Source organism: Apium graveolens, unplaced genomic scaffold (assembly GCF_009905375.1).
Source record: "Apium graveolens cultivar Ventura unplaced genomic scaffold, ASM990537v1 ctg4841, whole genome shotgun sequence".
In the NCBI taxonomy this organism is placed as follows: Eukaryota; Viridiplantae; Streptophyta; class Magnoliopsida; order Apiales; family Apiaceae; genus Apium; species Apium graveolens.
The window spans coordinates 58,723-75,654 of NW_027418713.1; the positions used below are offsets into that span (position 1 = coordinate 58,723).

The 16,932-nt window shown below is 37.0% G+C and overlaps 1 non-coding gene across 1 annotated transcript; it reads left to right on the forward strand.

Annotated features, from left to right (window-relative positions):
* Positions 1–6,232: 6,232 nt before the first annotated feature.
* LOC141702293 (small nucleolar RNA R71) lies at positions 6,233–6,339 on the forward strand. Its single transcript, XR_012567067.1, has one exon. It is a non-coding gene; the product is annotated as a small nucleolar RNA R71 (small nucleolar RNA).
* The last annotated feature ends 10,593 nt before the right edge of the window (positions 6,340–16,932 follow it).

Sequence of the window (16,932 nt, forward strand, 5' to 3'; positions counted from 1 at the left end):
GGAGAGAATTAGTTATAGAAAAGGAGTGGAAATTAATTATGGGAATAATGGGAATAATGGGTTTGATTTGGAGAGGGAATTTTGGGATGTGGAAGAGTAAAATTCGGGTGGGAATTGATTTTGTATTATAATCCCCCAATTTTCTCTTTATTCTGCTATTTTTATTTTTTTTCGAACTCAGGAACCCGGCGCGGCCGCGCACTAGATCAGCACGGGCGCACTCAGTTTCCGTCATTTCAGCGCGGCCGCGTACTAGATCAGCGCGGGCGCGCCCAGTTTCTGGAATTTCAGGCGCGGCCACGCCATGCTACTGTAGTTGGCACTGAATTTTTTTATTTTTCTATTTTTTTGTATTTTTTCTCTTTTCTTTCTGCTCCCTCTATCTACTAATGAACAACATACTTGGGTTGCCTCCCAAGAAGCGCTTGGTTTACGTCGTTAGCTTGACGTAAAATCTTGAGATCAAGTAGTCAATAAAAAGGCACTAATCACCTCACGGTTTTCTGTATCCCCATAGTATTTCTTCAATCTCTGACCATTTGCTTTAAATGTTTGGTCTGGATCATTCTCAAAAATCTCCACAGCTCCATGCAGAAACACAGTTTTGATTATGAAAGGCCCGGACCATCTCGACTTCAATTTTCCAGGAAAAAGACGGAGACGAGAGTTAAACAATGAACTTGTTGTCCAAGCACAAATGACTTGAGCACTAAACCCCTATCATGTCACCTCTTAACTTTCTCCTTGTACATTTTGTTGTTTTCATACGCTTAAAGCCGAAATTCGTCGAGTTCATTCAATTGAAGCATTCTCTTCTTACCAGCTACATCCAAATCAAGGTTCAACTTCTTCAAAGCCCAATATTCTTTATGCTCGAGCTCCACAGGCAAATGACACCCCTTACCATAACCCAACTGAAATGGTGACATTCCCAATGTAGTCTTGTATTCTGTCCTATACGCCCAAACAGCTTCATCAAGCTTTAAAGACCAATCTTTCCTTGATGGACACACAACTTTCTCTAGAATATGCTTGATCTCCTGTTAGACACCTCTACTTGACCATTAGCCTGAGGATGGTAGGTTGTAGTGTTAGTCCCTTAACAATATAACAAGAATTACAGAAGGGGGGTTGAATGGAATTCTTGAAACTTTTTCTTCAATAAAAATGTTCCTACTCAAATATATATATAGTGTGAATTGATTAGCAGAATGCGGAATAAAAACTTAAATGAATTAAAACACAAGTAATTAAAAACCAAGAGTCTTTAAAAAATTTCTAGTGGATTTGAATGATTCCACCAGAGATATATATTATATATCGAGAGAACCCTGTGTGCAAAATACTCACAGCTGCTTACAATAATTGAACAACAAAGACTGCAGAGAAATGCTAAGAATTCTGCTTACAAATGTTTCTCTGCTATGTTACTTAGATCGATAGTTTCTTAGTTGCTACTTCTTGGTTTATATATCACCAAGATTACAAAGTAATGAGACAGGATAATAAAACAAAACTATCTAGTCTATTACAATGCTACTTCATTACTCTATTCCAGCATCTTTGAATATCTTCATAATAGCATGGAAATGGCAATGCTTCTTTGTTCTCGAAAACCCAATTGAATAGGCTACCACATTCTATTTGCATCCACTCGACGTATGTGACTGTGTTGTCATTGTCAACGGATATTTGAATTCTTTATCCGTCGGGTTCATGATCATCCGTCGAGTTATTGATCATCCGTCGGGTTGTCTAGTTGATCATCCGTCGACTTCAATGTAGTTTATCCGTCGGGTAGCAATCTGGCACTTGACTTCATTTCATTTATGCAGAATTACAAGACATCATCTATGTACAATTGATCAACCTATTCTGCATATCTAGTTGAAGTCAACATGACTTGAATACTACTTACAGATTCTATACAATGGTGTATGCATAAATATGCTACAGTCTTATTGTTACATAAGCTACTCACTCGATGGATAATGAGTTATCATCCGTCGGGACTATAATTAGTCATCCGTCGGGACTATAGATCTTATCCGTCGAGTGCTACATAATTTCACTAAGTAAAATCTGCCAAGGTGTTTTGTTCATGAAATCATCAAGTACACAACATATACACAACATGTAGGAATGCAATGATTCACATTATATCTTTACATCATGGCAGTGAATTTGTGATTGCAAAAATGTTATCCCTCATCACTGATTATGACTCTTGAAGTCCCAAATCTTGTGAATATCTGCTTATGAGGAAAATTAAGCACTACCTTCACATTATTTATTGGAAAAGCCTTGACTTCAACCCATTTCGACACATAATCGACCGCCAATAAGATATACTGATTATTACAAGATTAGACAAACGGCCCCATAATGTCTATTCCCCACACATTGAAGACATCAACCTCGAAAAGCACATTAAGAGGCATCTCATCCCTCTTGGACATATTACCCACATGCTGGCATCGATCACACTTCAAAACAAATTGATGTGATCCTTAAACAATATAGACCATAAAAATCCCGCTTGAAGGACTCGAGCTGCTGTCTTCTCTCCATCATAGTGGCCTCCATAAACAGTTAAATGACAGTCTTGCAAGATCCCCTCCCTTTCGCTATACGGAATACATCTCCTAATGATTTGGTCAGCTCCTTGCCTAAACATATATGGTTCATCCCACATGTACCACTTCACCTCATGAAGAAACTTCTTTCTTTGAGCATACGACAAGTCAGGGAGGCATGATACGACTCACAAGATAGTTCACAATGTCTGCAAACCACGGTTCTTCCTCTTGCACTCCAAACATCTGCTCATTGGGAAAAGACTCATTTATTAATGTCTTATCCAGTGAAGTTGCACTTGGATCTTCCAAACGAGAGAGATGATCAACAACTTAATTCTCAGTACCTTTTATGTCCTTGATCTCCAATTCAAACTCCTGAAGTAAAAGAACCCATCTGATCAATCTAGGCTTCAAGTCTTTCTTCGAGATGAGATATCAAATTGCAGCGTGATCAGTGAAAACTATCACCTTCGTCCCAAGCAGATAAGATCGAAACTTCTCAAAACCGTAGACAATACCCAGAAGTTCTTTCTCAGTAGTAGTGTAATTTAGTTGAGCACCATTTAGGGTCTTACTAGCATAGTAGACCACATGAAATATGTTGTTCTATATCTGCCCAAGAACTGCTCCAACTATATAGTCATTTACATCGTACATCATCTCAAAATGTTCATTCCAATCAGGTGTAGTTATGACAGGTTCCGTGATTAAACTCTTCTTCAAAAACTCAAAAGCAGCTAGGCACTCGTCATCAAACTTGAACGGGACATCCTTCTCAAGAAGATTGCACAAAGGTTTAGAAATTTTTGAGAAGTCCTTGATGAACCGCCTATAGAAGCCCGCATGACCGAGAAAGCTGCGAACTCCCTTAACATAAATTGGTGGAGGAAGATTTCGATGACCCCCACTTTGGCTTTGTCCACCTCAAGACCCATACTAGAGACCCTGTGACCAAGAATAATGCCCTATCGCACCCTAAAGTGATATTTCTCCCAGTTGAGAACCAAGTTGGTCTTAATATACCTTTTAAGAACATCGCCAAGATTCTGCAAGCACTAATTAAATGAATTACCAAACACAAAGAAGTCATCCATGAACACCTCCACATTCTAACCAATCATTTCAGAGAAAATAGTCATCATACATCTCTGAAATGTGGTCGGTGCCCCACATAAACCAAAGGAAACTCTCCTAAAGGCGAAAGTTCCAAATTGACAAGTGAAAGTAGTATTTCCCTGATCTTCCGGGGCAATGCAAATCTGATTATAGCCCAAATAGACATCCAGAAGACAATAGTACTCATGCCCAGCCAATCTGTCAAGCATCTGATCGATAAAAGGTAGAGGGAAGTGATCATTTCTCGTGGCCTTGTTCAGCTTCCTGTAGTCCATGCAAACTCTCCACCCCGTGACTGTTCGAGTAGGAATAAGCTCATTCTTCTCTTTAGCAACAACGGTGATACCCCCTTTCTTTGGTATACACTGAACTGTACTCACCCAAGAACTGTCAGAAATGGGATAATTTATCCATGCATCCAGCCACTTAAGAATTTCCTTCTTCACAACTTCTTTTATGATAGGATTTAGCCTTCTTTGTTGCTCAACAGTAGGCTTGCTACCTTCCTCTAGCATAATTTTATGCATGCAATAAGAAGGGCTGATTCCCTTGATATCTGCTATCGTCCATCCAATTGCCGATTTGAATTCTCTCAAAATTCTCAAGAGTTTTTCCTCATCACTACCTGAAAGGTTAGACGCAATAATAGCATGCAAAGTAGATTCCTCACCCAAAAAAACATACCTTAAGTGTTCAGGTAATGGTTTAAGCTCAAGTGCAGGAGCTTCCTCAATAGATGGCTTGAGGCACTTGGGAGATTTGTTCAGCTCCTCCATTCCAAGAGATTTAAAAGGCATTTCCATCTTCCTTTTCCAGGGAGAAGCATTCATATATTGCAATTTCTCATCACCTTCATCATCTTCGCTATCAGAATTCCCCAATAAGGTCTTTTCTAAGGCGTTAGACCTTAGCAATTGATCAAGTTCTAAAGTAACCACAGAATCGACCAACTCCACCTTTAAGCACTCCTCATTTTCTGTAGGGAATTTCATGGCATTGGACACATTAAAAGTTATATCCTGATCCAACACTCACATGGTGAGCTCACCCTTTTGCACATCTTTCAAGGTTCGGTCAGTAGCCAAGAAAGGTCTTCCCAAGATTATGGGAATTTTCTTATCCTCATCGAAATCATGAATTATAAAATCAGCCGGAAAGATGAGTTTATCCATCTTGACCAATACATCCTCAACATTACTCATGGATAAGTAATAGAACGATCGGCCAGCTGCAAGGTCATGTAAGTAGGCTTTTATTCCAGGTAATTTCAACTTCTTGAAGATTGACAAGGGCATCAGATTGATGCTAGCCCCCAAGTCACATAAGCATTTGTCAAATGACACATTTTTAATAGTGCAAGGGATAGTGAAGCTTCCAGGATTTTTAAGCTTGAGAGGTAACTTTTTCTGCAGCACAGCACTACACTCCTCCGTGAGAGCAACTGTCTCTAAGTTATCAAGATTCACCTTCCGAGAGAGTATACCTTTCATAAACTTCGCATAACTAGGCATTTGTTCAAGAGTTTCAGCGAAAGGTATGTTGATGTGAAGTTTTTTGAACACCTCCAGAAACTTCTCAAACTGCTTATCCAACTTTTTCTTCTGTAGCCTCTTAAGAAAGGGAGGTGGAGGATAGATTTGTTTCTCCCCTGTATTACCCTCAGGAGGAGTGTGTTCAACAGTAGTCTTCCTTGACTCCACTTCAGCTTCCTTCTGCACTTCTTCCTCATCTACAGCTTCTTCATCCGAAACTTGAGAGTGTTCGGGATTTGCAACCTTCCCGGACCTTAATATAATTGCCTTTACCTGCTCCTTAGCTTCCCTCTTTCCTGGCATTTCAGTGTCACTAGGGAGTGTACTAGGTTGACAATTTAACAAGGCACTGACAATTTGTCCGATTTGATTTTCCAAGGTCTTGATAGAAACCACTTGGCTCTTGCACATGAGCCTCAACTCCTCCAATTCAGATTTTTATTAGACTGTTGCAGCTGGAGTTGTTGCCTTGGTGCATATTGCGATTGCTGAAAACCATGGGGATTGTACTGCTTTGCCGGATACTGCTAATAAGGCTGCTGAACCGCATTCTGAGTGTTGCTCCAGCTAAAGTTAGAATGATTATGGTTATTAGGATGATAGGTGGTTGGTACAGGTTGCTGTGACCTCTGGAAGTTGCTCGTGAACTGAGCTGATTCACTAGAAATGGCACACTGATCAGTCTCATGGGCACCAGCACAAAGCTCACAGACACTAGTGATCTCATCAACTCCATAATTAGACAGAGAATCCACCTTCATCGTCAAAGCCTTAAGTTGAGCAGCTATGGCAGTAGCTGCATCCAACTCCAGAATTTCTGCTACCTTACCCTGAGATAGTCGCTGAGTAGGATTCTGGTATTCATTAGCATCCATCGGTTCAATTAATTCATAAGCTTCATCGTAGCTTTTAGCCCATAAGGCTCCTCCTGATGCTGCATCGAGCATGGGTCTAGAAGTAGCACCCAAACCATTATAGAAATAGTTAATAATCATCCAGTCAGGCATCTCATGATGAGGACGCTTCCTAAGCATCTCCTTATATCGATCTCAAGCCTCACATAAAGATTCTCCAGATTGCTGAGCAAATTGAGTAAGTGTGTTTCTGATTGCAGTAGTCTTCGCCATGGGAAAGAATTTGGTTAAGAACTTCTGAGCAAGATCCTCCCATTTGGTGATAGACCCTGGTGGTAGAGAATGTAACCAACACTTAGCTTTATCCCACAGAGAGAATGGGAAAAGCCTCAACTTAATAGCATCTTCAGAAACTCCATTGAACTTGAAAGTGTCACAGATCTCGATGAAATCTCTGATGTGCATGTTGGGGTCTTCTGTCGGAGAACCCCTAAACTGAACTGAGTTCTGTATCATCTGAATCGTGCTCGACTTGACCTCAAAGGTATTAGCCGAGATGGTTGGTCGAACAATGCGAGACTGAATATCATCGATCTTCGGTTGAGAGTAGTCCATCAAAGCCTTTGGATTCGCTTCTGGTTCTCCCATTGCAATAAGAGCCTCTTCTTCTTTCTCAACTAAGATCTCTTCCTCAAATTTCTCCTCGACTACAACTTCTTCCTCAGCTTGATCCAGTGTCCTCTTACGAGACTGAGAACGCGTATGCATACACGCTCGCTAGAGTACCTGAAACAAGATAAGGAATTAAGTAAGTAACAATGTCCGAGTCACTGAACTTTAACGACTAATGATGACAAACACATAAACTAAAAATTAACACCGATATCCCCGGCAACGGCGCCAAAAACTTGTTAGGGCTAAAACACGCGCTAATATTCATGCAAGTATATGTGATCGCAAGTAATATAGAATAAATTATAATTCGTTCCCACAAGGATAGGTTTAGGTTAATTTCAATCAATGTATCTATGCAACACTAGTATGGTTATTATCCAATGCTAAGACGAATAACAAATTGAGGTGATTTATACTAAATTAACTAAGAGATTATACTAAAGAACACAAACTAAGAGTTTAAAAAGAGTTGAATAATATATGACACAAACATGAGATTCTAACTTCATTCAATAGCCTTTTCGTTCTTAACCTTAGCATGTAATGGTGATGACACTAATCAGATAACACGAAACTGATAAACGCCAACTTTTGTTGTACGAATATCATACTACCAGACATCCACAAAAGAGATAGAAGCTGAATAGATACCAATTATATTGAGACCCTATATGTCTATAGAATTTGACAACATAACGGTTTAATGCACAAGTTATCTCTCGTGATTACATAGGACAAGTAAGATGGTTAAAATTCTACCTTCCCGGCGCGGCCCGCGCGCTTCTTCAGCGCATGCGCGCTGTGCCTCTGGAAAAATTTCCAAACTTCTTCCTTTCTTGCTGATTTGAGTTGGTCTTTCACGAGCTTTTATTCTGGACACCATCCTAACACCAAATTAGCACTAAAACCATGCTAATTCACCTGGTTACCTGGTAAATGCCTGAAATGCAAAAACACTACAAAAACACATTAAAACACTAACAACTTGAGTACAAAACACTATTCAAAGCTTTACTGAGCGTTATAAAGTGTCATAAATGCCACTCAACAAGGAACCACATAATCGTATTCACCCAAACTATCGCTACAACCTGCAACGTTTAAGTTTTAAAGTAAGAAAATATATGATGTAATTTAGTTTCACTAACAGCACTTAAAAACCCAGCTCACCACTAGTCTCAGACCCACATCCATCATAATCAAAACCATCAGAACCCTCACTCCACACTGACTGATCAACAAAATTGGCACCTACATTTTAACAACCATATATAAGCATGAACCAAATTAAACACTGTTAATCTACAGTGCAGGCCTATACACCCAAATAAAATCATACCTTCATTAAAATCATTACTTTCCTCGTCTCGATGAAGACCATCCTCTCCAAATATTGTTTGATCAGAACAACTAATATTCTCTTAAGCTTTCCGCTTCAAAATCCATCATGCATTACAAGACCTTATATCCAAAGGGGCACAAAAATCTAAAGTCCTAGAAACCCTTCGATGCCAATTTGTATTAACTACATTTCAAACATAGGCTAATAAGTCTGAACACATAACAACACATTTAAGAAATCATAAACCCACTGTAGGATGATAATGAAATATTATATTTAATATGTACCTCCTCCCACGCCTTCACTTAATCTGGGATAGAAAGATTTTCCTTTACCCGACAGAGGTGTTGAATGACATTTATGACACTTTATAACACTCCATTAAGCTTTGAATTGGTGTTTTTGTACTCAAGTTATTTGTGTTTTAATATGTTTTCTAGTATTTTTACATTTCAGGCATTAATCCGTGTTAGGTCACACAACACTGTAGAAGGGGGTTGAATACAGTGTAGAATACAATCAAATCGATTTCGAACAAAAGTAACAGTAAACAGATATATTCGATATAATAAACTTTGTTACAATGGAACTGTTATCTCTCAGTGATGAACAAATATCACGAGAGCTGCTAGGTTATAATGTATGATCTTCTCGATAATGATAACACATATAGTGTAAACCTATGTCTATGTTTATATAGTACACTGTTACAGGATAACTTCTAATTGATATGGAATATAATTCTGTCTCATAAAATATATCAATCAGATATCTTATTCAATTCTGTAAGTCCTCTAACTCTTTCCATGCATATCTTCTTTTTGTATTAGTCTCGATCTTCTTTCCTATAAATCAACTTCCTTCCTTTACTGTTAGTCCTCCCGTACTTAAGTTCTGATATCCATCTTCTGATATTTATCTTCTGATAATCTAAGTCTTGATATCCTTAAGTTATGACTTCCAGTAAGTACTGATTCCAGTAAGTACTGATATTTCCTGTTTGTTAAGATCTGAAAACTAAACATGAAATATATTAGACATGACATCTAAAATATATCTAACAATCTCCCCCAACTTGTAAATTGTTCAAAATATACAAGTTAATAAATTTGATGATGTCAAAAACATTTAAGTTCAAATGCAATAAGAGTTTAATAAGACTATTAACTACAACTTAAGTCCTTATAGCTTTACTAACTTCACTGGATCAATCTGAATCCATAATGATTCTTAACAAAATCTCTTACTAGCTTGTCTTCAGCTTTCCTCAGAATTTCAACTAACTGTGCTTTGACCAACATCAGTTCTTCATCTTTACTATCACAAATCTGATAAATGACTGTTCTGAGAGCTTGAATTGATGTTCTTTCAAGTCCATCACCAAGTCTGATAACTCTAGGATGTGAAGAGTTTTCATTATAACATAAGCATTTTCCTTTCAGAATAACTTCCACCTTAGCAGAATTCTTCAGCATAGGAATTTCTTTTCCATCATCTTCAGTAATCATTGGTATATACTGAGAAGTCTTTGTACCAGAGATTCTGAATAGATCTCTTATAGCCTTCAAAATGTATTCTGACCATCTTCTTGTAACATCAGATTTTACTTCCAGAAGATAGTGAATATGTTGAAGTCCTCTGACAGACTTCTTTAACACATCAGTATCAGCTAGCCTGTAAGTTAATCCATCATAGAAAAATAAAATCAATTTCTCATTTAGATTTTCCTTATCATGAACATCTATCACGATTTGAGCAGACAACACCTTGTCAAGGTGCTTTTGTTTAATTTGTTCATATGGTTTGTCTGTCAACATGAAAGGATCTCTTAGAGTAACTTCTACTCTTGTTTGTATTTTCTCTTCATCAGAACCTAATCCAGCTTTATCTCTTGGTTGCTTGGATCTCAACCCAAATATTGCGAGTTGATTCATCATAAGATTGGATTTTGGTTCAACTGGAGTAGCTTTCTTCCATAACAGCTTCTTCTTATCAGCAATTGTCATCTTTTCCAAATTAACTTGATCAGAATTTGTTGTTTCTTCTGTAACTTGCTGTTCTTCATTCTGAACAACTTGAGCAGTGTCAGAGGTTATTTTAGATTCTTCAATTATCTTTCTTCTCTTCAGAATATGAACAGTTACATCTTCTATCAAATCATCATTATGCATTGTAGTTTGATAGACTGGAATGGAAGAACTTATCTTTTTCTCAATCTTTAAAGGTTCACCAACCTTTTCTTTTCCTTTTGACTTAGGATCAATCTTAGTTTGTGATCTAGTCTTGGACTTTGAAGTCTCAGAATTTGACTTTTTCCTGATCACAATGCCTTTTTCCTTAGGCCTTGGAGGTTTCTTTGCATCAGAAGCTTTAGACTTAAGATTTGTCTTCTCAGCAGCAAATCTAGCTTCTTCCTCCTTGAGAGTTTCCAAATCCATTCCTGGATTTTGTTTCAGAAATAATCTTCTAGCTATCTCCTCATCAAGTGTCTGGATTTTAGGATTTTTGTAATAAACAGTAGTCTGCTTCCCCTTTAGCTTCAGAGTTTGTAAAAACTTCTGAGAGTCTTTAGATCCTGACTGAATCAGAATATCAGAACTTGACATCAAACTTTGTTTATCAGAACTTGACTTTCAACTTTTAGCATTCACATCATCAGAACTTGACTTGTTCTGTGTAAAAGATTTTCCTTGAACTTTTCCTTGACCTCTACTCTTATCAGAGTTTCCATGATCATCACTTTTATCATCCTTTTTCTTCAGTATTTCAGTAGGTGAGCATTTGGACTTAACCAAAGAATCTGTGCACAACAGCTTCCTGCAGTAATATATTCTGCTTCTGCAGTTGATGTGGAAATTGACTTTTGTTTCTTGCTAAACCAAGAAACCAATCTGCCTCCAAGAAATTGGCAGCTTCCACTAGTGCTTTTCCTGTCTATTTTGCATCCTGCAAAATCTGCATCTGAGTAACCTATTAGCTTAAAATCAGATTCTCTAGGATACCACAATCCCAGATCAGCTATACCCTTAAGGTACTTGAAATTTTTTTCACAGCTATTAAGTAAGGTTCTCTTGGTAGGGCTGTCAAACGGATAATTCAGATACGGATCTGCCTATATCCGAATCCGGATCCGAATCCGAAAATCCGTATTCGTATCCGAATCCGAATCCGAAAATATTTAAAGAATAATATCCGAATCCGGATCCGACGGATACTATCCGGATACGGATAATATCCGGATCCGACGGATACTATCCGGATACGGATAATATCCGGATCCGAATCTGATTTTCAGTCAGATTTTTTTATTTTATATTAAAAATTAAAAAAAATGAAAAAAAATAAAAAAAATATAGTTAAAAATAAAAATTCATTTTTAAAAATTAAAATAAGTGATAAAGTGATTTAATTATATTTTAAATTTTCAAAAATTAATTTTATTTTTCTTTTCAATATAAACGTACTCTTTAAATTGTTGAACTCAAATGATTTTTTTCTATATGTCTATAAAATTTGTATAAACATAATATTTAATATATATATATATGTGTGTGTGTGTATGTGTGTGTATACATAAACACACTATAAATTTAATATAATATATTTTCAAATTATTTAAATATTTAAATATAAAATATATTTATTCGGATTCGGATATTATCGGATACGAATATGCCTATATCCGTATCCGCAATCGTCGGATTCGAATACGGATAATATCCGCTTTGTGTCGGATACGGATAATATCCGCTTTATTTCGGACACGAATGCGGATTTTTCGGACGAATATCGGATTTTTCGAATTTTTTTGACAGCCCTATCTCTTGGATCAGCCTGAAATCTTGCACAAAGACAGGTAGCATACATGATATCAGGTCTACTTGTAGTTAAATAGAGTAAAGAGCCAATCATACCTCTGTAGTTAGTAATATCTACTAATGAACCGGTATCTTTATCTAACTTGGTTGCAGTGGCCATGGGAGTGGATGCTGTTGAACTATATTGCATTCCAAACTTCTTCAGTAAATTTCTGGTGTACTTGGATTGTCAGATAAAAGTACCTTCTTCATTCTGCTTGACTTGAAGGCCCAGAAAATAGCTGAGTTCTCCCTTCATACTCATTTAATATCTTGACTGCATTAGCTTTGCAAACCTCTTGCAGAGTTTGGCATTTGTAGAACCAAATATGATATCATCAACATATGTTTGTACCAAAAGTAAGTCATTTCCATGGTTGAGGTAGAACAGTGTTTTATCAATTGTACCTCTGTGAAATCCACTTTCCAGAAGGAATTGAGCTAAAGTCTCATACCATGCTCTAGGAGCTTGCTTAAGGCCATAAAGTGTTTTATCAAGCCTGTAGACATGATTTGGAAATTTTGAATCTACAAAGCCTGGAGGTTGTTCAACATAGACCTCTTCTTCCAATTCTCCATTAAGAAAAGCATTTTTCACATCCATTTGAAAGACTTTAAACTTTTTGTGAGCAGCATAAGCCAAAAAGATCCTTATGGCTTCTAATCTAGTAACTGGTGCAAATGTTTCATCATAATCAATACCCTCTTGTTGAGAGTAGCCTTTAACAACCAGCCTTGCTTTATTCCTTGTAATTATGCCATCACTATCAGTTTTGTTTCTGAACACCCATTTTGTGCCAACAACTGATCTGTTCTTTGGTCTTGGCACTAGGGTCCAGACTTTATTTCTTTCAAATTCATTTAACTCTTCTTGCATTGCTTGCACCCAATCAGCATCTTGAAGAGCTTCTTCCACTTTCTTTGGTTCAGTCTGAGATAGAAAAGAATAATAGAGACATTCATTTGATGTTGTAGTTCTAGTTCTGATACCTGCTTCAGGATCTCCAATAATTAAGTCAGGTGTATGTGATTTGGTCCACTTCCTTGCAGATTGAAGTTGACTTCTAGAACTGGATCCTCCCCCATGATCCATGCTGTCTCCATCAGTATTTTTTGATGCTCTCCCTGTAGTTATGCTCTCTGAGACTTCAGAGTTTGACTTGGATCCTTCAGGATTTTAAGTATCAGAGCTTCCAGAATTATCAGAATTTGGCTCATCAGAACTAGATGAATCAGAACTTGAAGAGCTAGTGACAGGTTCTGATGCTTCTTGAGAGTCTTGAGATGTGGTAGGATCTTCAGCTTGCTCCCCTGTACAGGTGTATTTTTCTTTGGAGTTGTTACCAAAGATTCAATAACATCAGTACTTACAGGTTCAGATTTTAAGTCATCAGAATTTATAGAATCATAATTTAAGTCTTTATTTTTAAATCTCAGATGATCATGATCATTAAAATCTTCAAGTCCGGTAATCTTCTTATCATCAAAAGATACATTGATAGATTCTATGACAATCCTTGTTCTTAAATTATAGACTCTGAAGGCTTTTGTGGAAAGTGGATATCCAACAAAAATTTCTTCATCAGCTTTTAGATCAAATTTTGACAGTTGTTCAGGATGAGTCTTAAGAACAAAACACTTACATCTAAATACATGAAAGTATTTCAGATTTGGCTTCTTTTTCTTCACCATCTCATATAATGTTTTTCCACGCTTGTTTATGAGTGTTGCATTTTGTGTAAAACAAGCAGTCTGCACAGCTTAGCCCAAAAGTAGGTTGGCAGCTTTGCTTCATCAAGCATAGTTCGTGCAGCTTCAATGAGAGTCATGTTCTTTCTTTCTACAACTCCATTTTGCTGTGGAGTTCCAGGTACAGAAAATTCCTGTTTGATTCCATTCTTTTTGCAGAACTCTTCCATGATTGAATTCTTGAACTCAGTGCCATTATCACTTCTTATAATTTTAACAGAATCTTTGACCAACTTATCCAGATGTCTAACATGATCACTTAGAGTAAATACAGTTTTATTCTTCTTGTGCAAGAAGTACACCCAAATGTACCTTGTGAACTCATCCACTATAACCATAGCATATTTCTTCTTTGCAATAGACATGACATTGACTGGACCAAATAGATCAACATGCAGTAGATGATAAGGCTCAAGAATTGATGACTCAGTTTTGCTCTTGAAAGAAGATTTTCTTTTTTTTGCCTTTTGACATGAATCACAAAGGCCATCAGGAGCAAATACTGATTTTGGCAATCCTCTCACAAGATATTTCTTTACAAGCTCGTTTATGTTGTTGAAATTTAACAATTCCAGCTTTCTTCAATTGATGCTCTACTCAACAGACAGATTGCAGAACCATCAGAACTTGTTGAAAGTCTGGCTTCATAAATGTTACCATGCCTGTAACCTTTCAGAACCACTTTGCCTGTAGAATTGCTTACAACTTCACAGTGTTCTTCAAAGAAATCCACATGATAACCTCTGTCACAGATTTGACTCACACTCAGCAGATTATGTTTAAGTCCTGAGACAAGAGCTACTGTTTCAATGATGACATTCCCAAGATTAATATTGCCATATCCCAGAGTTTTTCCCATGTTGCCATCTCCATAAGAAACTTCTGGGCCAGCTTTCTCCACAAAGTCTGAGAGCAGGGATTTATTTCCAGTCATATGTCCTGAACATCCACTATCCAGTACTAGGATATTTTTCCTGTTGCCCTGCAATCACAAAGACCACTAATGGTTAGTTTTAAGGACCCAGACTTGCTTGGATCATTTGGCCTTTTTAAGTTTGTTAGCATTTGCAACGAATTTAATATCAAAATTTATGCTAACATGCTGTTTATCAAAACTTATATCAGATTTTGCATCAGACTTTATACTAGAAGGAATTAAAGCAACTTTCTTCAAAGAATGTTTTATTTGATAAAAATCATAGTATAAACTATGATATTCCTTTCAAGTATAAATGGAATGCCATAAACTTCCACAATGAAAACAAGGATTTTGTGACTTAAACCTAACAGACTGACTCTTAACTCCTGACTTAGGAGGTAAAGAGTTTATATTCTTATTCTTCCTGTAAAAAGAAGCAAGATGGTTAGAGTTTCCACAGTTATAACATTTCTTTCTAGGAGCATTAGGAACAGGCATATAATTATTGCTTTTATTCACACCTTCCTTTCCATTCTTATTTTTCCTAGCTGCCTTAACCTTGTTGACATTTCTTATTTCTTTCAGCTTATGCTTAAGCTGCTTCTTTGTCATTAAGCCTATGTTGACTTCAGCTGGTTTATCCTGTTCTAATTTGTAAAAAGTTGACTTATCCTTAACTTCTGTCACAGACTCTTTCATCTTTTCAGAATCAGACTTTACATTTTTAGCTACAAACTTAACAGGATTTACCTTTGGCTTTACAGTTTGTTTAACAACAATTGGCTCAATTTGTTCAGTTCCTTTTTCACTTTTATCATCTCCATAAGTTAAGCCCTCTTTCCAGTTTCCACTAATTAATAAATTCTGAGTTGTCTTGCCAGAGTTAGTCCAAGTCCTGATAATCTTTTTTTTTTTCTAACTCAGTTTTGAGAGATTTATTCATTTTTAGCAATTCATCTCTAACATAAAAAGCATCATCTCTCTCTTTCTGAGTTTGATGGAACATAACTAACTCATTTTCTAAATAATCATTCCTTTTCTTAAAAGCAAGATTTTCAGAAGTTAATCTTTCACATGTTAAAGTTTGATCTCTGTAGCTAATAAACATGGTTTTAAGATATAATCTCAACTCAGTAATATCATCAGTATGAAAGGCATAAGTTGTTTGAGGTACCTTTAATTCAGCAGTTTCAGGGCTGCCATCAGCATTTGCCATCAAGGCATAGTTCACCTCATCTTCAGAATCTGAAGAGTCTGTCCAGCTTTTCTTCTTTGTGACAAGTGCCTTGCCTTTATCACTTTTTCCTTTCTTGCAGTCAGGAGATATGTGGCCTCTTTCACCACAATTGTAGCATTTGATATTTGAGTTATCTCCTTTGTCAGACTTTGCACCTTTTCCTTCAGATTTTCTGAAACCTTTCTTATCAGACTTCCACCTTTCTTGAAAAACTTCTTTCCCCTTCTAAATTTCCTGTAGGCTATATTTGTGATACCCTTCACCCTAAGAGCACACAATTTCATCATCTCTTCATCAGCATCTATTTCAGGTAAACTTTCAGTTTCTGAATCATCATCATCAGTACTTGATGATTCTGAATCAAACTTTGTGATGAGAGTTTTTCCTTTGCCTTTCTTTGAGACAACCACTTTGGGAAATTCCTCCTCAGCCTTAAGAGCAATTGTCCTTGACTTTCTCCCTTGTCTCTTGCTTCTTTGATCCATCTCAAGTTCATAAGTCTTGAGCATACCATAAATTTCATCAAGAGTAGTTTCATCAAGAGCATAGTTTTCTTTTATAATAGTAGCCTTCAAATCCCAACTTTCAGGAAGAGCTAAAAGGAATTTTAGATTTGAATCTTCAAGATCATATTCCTTGTCCACCAGTGACAGATCATTCAAGAGTTTGACAAACCTGGCATATAAGTCTGTTAATGACCCATCACTTTTTGAATCAAAGTACTCATACTATTGAGTAAGTATAGTCCTCCTGTTCTTCTTGATTGCATCAGTTCCCTGGCATCTTGTCTCCAAAGCATCACATATCTCCTTTGCAATCTTGCAATGAATTACCATGTTTGACATGACATTATCAATGGCACTATGCAGCAAATGCCTTACCTTTGCATCCTTGGAAATGGATGAGATATCTTCAGCTGTATACTCACTTTTCTCCTTTGGTATGGTCTATGTTGGTTGATCTGCAACTACAGCAGAGAGCTTGGTTGGCTTATGCGGTCTTTCATTAATTCTATCAAGGTATTCTGGATCTGTAGCTTCCAGAAATATAGTCATCTTCACTTTCCATATAG